This window comes from Narcine bancroftii, chromosome 4 (assembly GCF_036971445.1).
Source record: "Narcine bancroftii isolate sNarBan1 chromosome 4, sNarBan1.hap1, whole genome shotgun sequence".
Taxonomy (NCBI): Eukaryota; Metazoa; Chordata; class Chondrichthyes; order Torpediniformes; family Narcinidae; genus Narcine; species Narcine bancroftii.
In genome coordinates, this window is record NC_091472.1 from 70,744,689 (window position 1) to 70,754,120 (window position 9,432).

Genomic DNA, 9,432 nt, shown 5'->3' on the forward strand with positions numbered 1-9,432 from the left:
AGCCTTTCCGTGAAAGCAGACGCACATCTACATAGTTTCAAACCAAGCGGACATCACCATCTGCTCCTTAGAGCAAAAAAATAAGGTTAAAAATAACGCTTGGGTTGAACAAATAAGTCCCAGTTCTAATGAGTAGTTTTGGACCAGGCAGTTGAAAACGTGCTCATGCATTGTCAAGTTTGAAGGGGGATTCCATAAGAAATCCTCCGGTGCTTTCACCCATGGCTGGTGGGATGGACACGCCAAGATGAGAATCGTCACCGTTACCAATGAATGTTTTGAGCATTAGAGGGAATCTGACCCCCACAAAAAAGAACGTGGCAAGACGCTGAACACTTTCATACCGTTCTTGCAACGGTATGAACTGTCGAATTCATTTGCGCGTCGACACACTTTCCATACCCAGAACATGAAGGCCATCTAATCTGGTACCTTTCCCCAGCGCCGACCCGACTTGGAACCCTGGTGAAATCCCCGGGAAGACAGGACCAGTCTGACTCTGAAATCCAGCTGGGCTGCATGACGATTGGGGGCACTGGGTGATTTTTGAAAAGAAAACACGTTCAGGCTTGGAAATCCTGTAAATTATAGTGAACGATTGACAAGAAAGATTAAGTATCACAAATTCAAAATAAATCACCAGGATTTAAGTGAATGTGACGAGAAGTAGACAGTGGTATTCATTACTAATGAAGGTATTTTAGTTGAATAGGAAGGTGTAACCTACAATTATATTTACCTAAAGAGCATTAGGAAGAGATATTTGCCTAGATTTAATCAATAGGCACATTTCAAACAGAAGCCAAGACTAAACAGAAGGAATGGGGATGGACCACTTAACAAATGCTCAGAAAAGCATCCCACTAAAATAAATATTGAGATTCAAGGATGACCCTGAATTTCTGTACAAGGAGCTAATGAGTATTTTTTTCAAACTAGATGCTTGAACAAAAACATTGTGAGAACTCAGCAAGTTAGGCAGATTCTGCAGAAAGAGAATCTGAATCAGATGTCTCTGCTTTGGAGGAACATAAGAGCAGTACAGTACAGGCCTTTCTGCCCTTGATGTTGTCCCATACTAAACCCTCCAGACCCCACTTTTCATCCATCCATGTGTAAGGGTTTCTTAAAATCCCCTAATGTTTCAAGCCTCTACCACCATCCCTGGCAAGGCATTCCAGGCACCCATGACTATCTACATAAAAAACTTAAGCCTGATGTCTCCCCTAAACTTCCCTCCCTTAACTCTGCACATATGTCCTCTGGTGTTTGCCATTCCTGTCTTGGGAAACAGGCACAGGCTGTCCACCCTATCCATGCCTCTCATAATCTTGTAGACCTCTACTAAGTCTCCTCTCATCCTTCTACGCTCCAAAGAAAAAAGTCCCAGCTCTGCTCTTTCTTTGGCTTGGCTTCGCGGACGAAGATTTATGGAGGGGGTAAATGTCCACGTCAGCTGCAGGCTCATTTGTGGCTGAAAAGTCCGATGCGGGACAGGCAGACACGGTTGCAGAGGTTGCAGGGGAAAATTGGTTGGTTGGGGTTGGGTGTTGGGTTTTTCCTCCTTTGTCTTTTGTCAGTGAGGTGGGCTCTGCGGTCTTCTTCAAAGGAGGTTGCTGCCCGCCGAACTGTGAGGCGCCAAGATGCACGGTTTGAGGCGATATCAGCCCACTGGCGGTGGTCAATGTGGCAGGCACCAAGAGATTCTTTAGGCAGTCCTTGTACCTTTTCTTTGGTGCACCTCTGTCACGGTGGCCAGTGGAGAGCTCGCCATATAACACGATCTTGGGAAGGCGATGATCCTCCATTCTGGAGACGTGACCCACCCAGCGCAGCTGGATCTTCAGCAGCATGGACTCGATGCTGTCGACCTCTGCCATCTCGAGTACTTCGACGTTAGGGATGAAAGCGCTCCAATGAATGATGAGGATGGAGCGGAGACAACGCTGGTGGAAGCGTTCTAGGAGCCATAGGTGATCCCGGTAGAGGACCCATGATTCGGAGCCGAACAGGAGTGTGGGTATGACAACGGATCTGTATACGCTCTGCTAACCTTGCCTCATAAGACTTGTTTTCCAATCCTGGTAACATCCTGGTAAATCTCCTCTGCACCCTCTCCATAGCTTCCAAATCCTTCCTATAATGAGTTGACCAGAACTGAACACAATACTCCAAGTGTGATCTTACCAGAGATTTGAAGAGTTGCAACATGACCTCTCGACTCCTAAATTCAATCCTCCTATCAATTAAGTCAAATGTCTTACTAAAATCCATGTAGACAACATCTACCACCCTACCCTTATCAATTTCCTTTGTTACCTATTCAAAAAACTCAATTAGGCTCGTGAGGCGCGACCTTCCCCTCACAAAGCTATACTGACTATCCTTGAGTAGACTGTACTTCTCCAAATGCTCATAGATCCTATCCTTAAGAATCCTCTCCAATAGTTTGCACACCACTGACATAAGACTCGCCAGTCTATAATTCCCAGGATTCCCCCGATTATATTTTTCTCACTTCATGGAGGCCACCTGTCCTGTTGAGTCCTTCATGGTCTGTGTAACTGTACATGTATGCTGCCAAGGTGAAGTTGTACAGTCTGACGATATAAGCTTATCTCCTCATTTAAGGACGTGGGTATTGGTGACAAGACCAGCATTTGTGCCGATCTCTGCCATTGTAAAGGCAATAGCTGACGGTCTTCCAACAGGGCACTCTACTCCTGCTAGATAGAAGATTAGAGAATTTATATGCAACAATAAAGAGACAAAATATTTGCAACCAAACATGTATTGCTAATTTCATGCTTGTGAAAAATAATGATTACATTCCATTTTATTAAGATATGAAATCACACTTTAACAACTCAAAACCAGCTGCATAAATCTTAATTAAGTAATACATTTGGAAATCCTGTACATTTTTTTATACATTTCTAAATAAAGATGGTATGTGACTCGGAGGGGAATTTGCGGGTGGTGCTGCTCCTGCTTCCCTTTTCCTATTTGGTAGTATAGGCTATAGGTTTGGGAAATGCCATCAGCACAGGATCTATGGATAAAAAAATGGTGCATTTTGTAAATGGTTCACAGTGCACCATTGTTGGAAGGGATATCAAGTAATGGCGCTAATTGTATTAGAAGGCATCAAGTTTACTGAGTGTTGTTGGAACTGCACTCATCCAGGCACTGATTCCCCATGGTCTAGATTTTTACCTTGTAGAAGGTAGGATAGCTTTGGAATGTCAGGAGACGAATTACTGTGATGCAATAGCTACTGTAGCTACATTATTCATGCAGGTAGTTCAGTTGATGATTCATCCTCCAGATGAGGATGATGAGGTCTTGATACAGCTCAGCTATTTAATATTATGAGTAGCTGGTCAGCCGCTCTTCTGTTTGATGGTCAAGACTGGCACTTTTATGGTGCTAATGTTATCAGTTATCAGCCACCTATTATTACAATAGTGACAATGTTAAACAAAATTATTGTACACACAAGAACAAGAAAATGAGAGCTTCTCAAGCTTGTCCTGCCATTCAATGTGATTATGATTGGTCTATGCTGGCCCAACTCCTTCTCTGTGCTGCCTTCCTAAATCCCTCAAACTGCCGTTTTTCAAAAATTTTCAATCGCTGGATGCAGCCCAGAAGAACGCTGAAGCTTATACTGCAAGCCACGCAGCCACCAGAAGGGGAGCACAGGTGCTGCCATCTTGGGACTTGGGGACCCTGACTGCCACTGCCGAGCAACTACTGCGGCCAGATAAGCCTCCAAGGAAGCACTGTCTGGCCTGTAGCGTGACGTGTTCAAACTGCATGAGGAAGGGGCACTACCCCAAGGTATGCCGTTCTAATCTTTCTTCCAGCAGTGCCGCATGCGGACCGCGACCCACTTCTGGTGGCCGAGGACCAAACAGTGGGAACATGAGGAAGACAGCATGAGATGACGTCACATCCGGCGTCTCCTCCAGACTCCATCATGTGCAATCCGTGGGAGCAGCCATCTTTGGGATCTCCAGGGCGGCCATTTTGGCAGCAGCCGTTTCGACACTACAACAGCAGCAACTCCAACAATGAGCTAACTCTGGCCTCCATTGTGCTGAATCAGATTAGGCCACACCAACTGGTGCAATCTATGACGGACATTGAGGTAAATGTTTGAACCATGGGCTGCCTATTTGACATGGGGAGCACTGAAAGTTTTATACACCCAGGAACAGTCCAATGCAGTGTCCCCTGCTAAGTGTAAGGTAGCTCTAGAGTCCAAATCCCACTCTATGGAAATCTGTGGATGCTGCACCGAGACCCTAACTGTGAGGGACATGAAGTAGAAAAACTTAAAGCTGCTCGTGATGCCTCACCTCTATGGGTCAGTCATACTGGGGCTGGACTTCTAGTTTCAGCTTAAGAGCATGCTGATTCCGTTTGGTGGGCTCCATCCTCCCCTCATGGTGAGAAATAACCAATTCCTGGAGGGCCCACCCTTCCCTCTGAGCATGGTTAATCAGGCACAGGAACGCCGACCAGGGCACCCACCATCCTGGTCCCTCCGCCACCCCCCCCACCATCTTATTCCAGAACCTCATCTTGGACTCTAAACTAGTCACCACTAAAAGTAGGTGACAGCCCCGGGGACAGGGAGAAGCCCTCGTCAACAAACAGCCGGTCCCTTCTACCGTTCAGACAAATTACCACTTAAACCCATCACCACTACCCCTCCTGCCTCTGCCCCCACAACCCCTACATCCACAAACTGAACCACCAACACCCCCACACCCCCCAGAACCCTTTTAGACCAACACAGTTGGTCATTCAGCTCACCATACAGGTCACCAATAATGAAGCAACTGGTACTGCAGTGATTACAGTTGTGGATAAAACCACTGGACTGCCTGAATCTGTGAACTATTAAAGACTGCACGACCGATAATGATAGAAGATGTCCCAGTTCACCCCACTGGACTTTATCTAAAAATGTGGGGTAAATGTGGTGGAACACAATAGTGCAGGTGTTACCTCACTAGACTGTACAGGCTGGCCTGCCTCCAACCCTGTAACTCCTCCCCATAGATTCCCAATAAAGGCTGACAGCCCTAGTCTCCTCCCTCCATACCAGCCTTGGATCTTGGCCAGCAGCATGTGGAGACATGCCCAATGTTTCTGGATATTAAAGCCTTTAATCACTCACTTCGTGTCTGTTTGTGGTTATTGATCGCGCCACGCAATCAAATCACAGTAAACTTGAGTTGACTTGATACTACTCAGTAAAAAGTTTTTTTTTTCATGAAGGCTTAAGTCCAATGAATTTTATTTTGGTGAGTTAAAGTATCTTTGCCATGCTGGCTTAAGTGCAAGTAACACCAAATGTGGCGAGAGGGGATTATCAGCAGACAAAGAAAAAGGTTAAAGGATCTGCCAAAGCTTCCTCGAAAAAAATGCAACTTTCTCCTGAATCCTAGGAATCAGTCCATGACTCTTTGAAGTGAAGAAAAAGCCTTTGAGATGGAATTGAGGACTGTGCATCGGGAGCAGCTGGAACACCTATGAAAGAGGTATCACTTCGGAAACTAATCAACCAGCTACCCCATCAGCTATCAGCTTCCTCCTGCCCCATCTGTGGAAGAGTAAGCACACTGGACTCATTAACCACCATAAGAATCCACAAACTAGACAGGAGTCCTAAGAACACAAAGATAGGACACAAAGGCCCAAATTGCATTGTCAAGAGTCAAAAGCACATGTTCAAAGTTTCCTTGAAGAAGTGTAATATTTTTTGATTTTGACTAAAAGCTTTCTACCAAAATCTAGGGAGCTGTAGCATGGATTTAATCTTCCACTCTATCAGTTCAGACACCAAATCAAGGGAATCTCTGGCATCCAAGCAACAGTGACCTCATCAGCTGAGTATAACAAAAATCACTGAAAACTTTCCACAGCAAGCAAACCAGAAGTAAAAACTCAAAATTTACTAAATCTGATCAACTTCTGATTGCTTATATTTTTTATTTTATTAATCTCTCATTGCTGCAGTCAGAGGTTCTCACCTGCTTCAAAAGGGCATCAATCATCAAGGAAAAGCAGGGTGAGCTGCCTCAATCTATCGCCTAGCAGCACTCATATCTACTGTGATGAAATGCTTTGAGAGGATGGTCATGGCCAGAATTAACTTGCATCTAAGTAAAGATCTGGACCCACTGCAATTCGCCTACCATTATAATCGCTCTACAGCAGATCCATTATGACTGGCTCTCCACTCAACTCTGAACCACCTAGAATACCGCAACATGTACATGTACAACATGTACCGCTACTCCTCCTCGACTACAACTCGGCTTTGAACACCATCAAATTCTCAGTGCTGGTAAACAAGCTCCAAAACCTGGGCCTTTGCTCCCCCCTCTGCAACTGGATCTTTGACTTCCTCATCATCAATGTTTGAGGAGATTTCATATGTCCCGAAAGACTTGCAAATTTCTATAGGTGTACCTTGGAGAGCATTCTGAGTGGTTGCATCACCGTCTGGTATGGAAGTGCCAATGCACAGGACAAGAAAAAATTACAAGAGTTAAGAACTTGGCCAGCACCATCACAAGCATCAGTCTCCACTTCACTGAGGCAAGCTACAAGAAGAAAGCAGCCCCTATCCTCAAAGACCCTCACCACCCATACCATGCCCTCCTCTCACTGCTACCTTTGGGAAGGAGGCACAAGAGCCTGAGGACAAACACCCAGCGGCACAAGAACAGCTTCTTCAACTCTGCCATCAGATTTCTGAACAGACAATGAACCACAGACTCTATCTCATTTGCTCCCTAATTTTTTTTTAAATGTAATTTTATGGAAACATTTGCACTGTAAATGCTGCCACAAAACAATGAACTTTGTGACATGTTCATGACAATAAAATTCTGATTCTGAAAATTAGGTATATGCGCAAGATCAGAGTGGACATTCAAACAACATAAACTTTTAAAATGTATCTTTTTGAATGTTGAAATAATTATTCTTTTTCTTTGGCTTGGCTTCGCGGACGAAGATTTATGGAGGGGGTAAAAAGTCCACGTCAGCTGCAGGCTCGTTTGTGGCTGACCAGTCCGATGCGGGACAGGCAGACACGATTGCAGCGGTTGCAAGGGAAAATTGGTTGGTTGGGGTTGGGTGTTGGGTTTTTCCTCCTTTGCCTTTTGTCAGTGAGGTGGGCTCTGCGGTCTTCTTCAAAGGAGGCTGCTGCCCGCCAAACTGTGAGGCGCCAAGATGCACGGTTTGAGGCGTTATCAGCCCACTGGCGGTGGTCAATGTGGCAGGCACCAAGAGATTTCTTTAGGCAGTCCTTGTACCTTTTCTTTGGTGCACCTCTGTCTCAGTGGCCAGTGGAGAGCTCGCCATATAATACGATCTTGGGAAGGCGATGGTCCTCCATTCTGGAGACGTGACCCATCCAGCGCAGCTGGATCTTCAGCAGCGTGGACTCGATGCTGTCGACCTCTGCCATCTCGAGTACCTCGACGTTAGGGGTGTGAGCGCTCCAATGGATGTTGAGGATGGAGCGGAGACAACGCTGGTGGAAGCGTTCTAGGAGCCGTAGGTGGTGCCGGTAGAGGACCCATGATTCGGAGCCGAACAGGAGTGTGGGTATGACAACGGCTCTGTATACGCTTATCTTTGTGAGGTTTTTCAGTTGGTTGTTTTTCCAGACTCTTTTGTGTAGTCTTCCAAAGGCGCTATTTGCCTTGGCGAGTCTGTTGTCTATCTCATTGTCGATCCTTGCATCTGATGAAATGGTGCAGCCGAGATAGGTAAACTGGTTGACCGTTTTGAGTTTTGTGTGCCCGATGGAGATGTGGGGGGGCTGGTAGTCATGGTGGGGAGCTGGCTGATGGAGGACCTCAGTTTTCTTCAGGCTGACTTCCAGGCCAAACATTTTGGCAGTTTCCGCAAAGCAGGACGTCAAGCGCTGAAGAGCTGGCTCTGAATGGGCAACTAAAGCGGCATCATCTGCAAAGAGTAGTTCACGGACAAGTTTCTCTTGTGTCTTGGTGTGAGCTTGCAGGCGCCTCAGATTGAAGAGACTGCCATCCGTGCGGTACCGGATGTAAACAGCGTCTTCATTGTTGGGGTCTTTCATGGCTTGGTTCAGCATCATGCTGAAGAAGATTGAAAAGAGGGTTGGTGCGAGAACACAGCCTTGCTTCACGCCATTGTTAATGGAGAAGGGTTCAGAGAGCTCATTGCTGTATCTGACCCGACCTTGTTGGTTTTCGTGCAGTTGGATAATCATGTTGAGGAACTTTGGGGGACATCCGATGCGCTCTAGTATTTGCCAAAGCCCTTTCCTGCTCACGGTGTCGAAGGCTTTGGTGAGGTCAACAAAGGTGATGTAGAGTCCTTTGTTTTGTTCTCTGCACTTTTATTACCACATATACCACATATAAATTGACCAAGAAACACCTGGGCCCACTTCAGTTAGCCTTTCATCACAACAGGACCACAGTGAGGGCCATTTCCTTGGCCCTCTGACATGCATTAGATCACCTTCAGTAACAACTGTAATCAAACTAAGGAATCTGTATCTCTGTTCATCCCTCTGCAACTGGATCCTCAATTTCTCAAAGGGAAACCCCAATCAGTGCAGACTAGCAACATCACCACCACCAAACGTGCCCCCTCAAGACTGTGTGCTTAGTCCCTTGATCTATTCCCTCCACACTCATGATTACACTCAGAGGTCCTTTCCTGGACCCAGCACTCAAGGCAATCATGAAGAAGGCATACCAATGCCTCTACTTTCTAAGAACTGAGTAAATTTGGTTGTCATTGACTACTCTATCATACTCACTTGGAGTATTGTGAACAGTTTTGGGCTCCTCATTTAAGAAAGCATGTGCTGATGTCAGACAGGGTTCAAAGGAGGTTCACTATGAATGAAAGGGTTAGCATACAAGGAAGATTGGCCTGTATTCATGTGAATTTAGGAGAATGAGGGGAATCGCATTGAGACATTTTGAATGTTGAAAGGCATGGAAGATGTAGAAAGATTGTTTCCCATGGTGGGAGAGTCTAGGACAAGAGGGCACAACTTCAGGATTAAAGAGTGTCCGCTTAGAACTGAAATGCATTGGAATTTCTTCAGCCAGAGGGTGGTAAATCTGGAAAATTTGTTGTCACAGGCAGTTGTGGTGGCTGGATCAGTGAGTGTATTTAAAGCAAAGATTGATAGGTTCTTGTTTAGCCAGGGCATCAAAAGTTATGGGGAGAAGGCCGGGCAGTGGGGCTGAATGGGAAAATGGATCATGATTGAATGGTGGAGCAGACTCAATGGGCTGACTAGCCTATGTTTTATGGTCTCAAACTTCAGCAGGTATACTGTGGAAAGTCTACTGACTGGTTGCATCACAACCTGGTTTGGGAATTCAAATGCCCAGGAACACA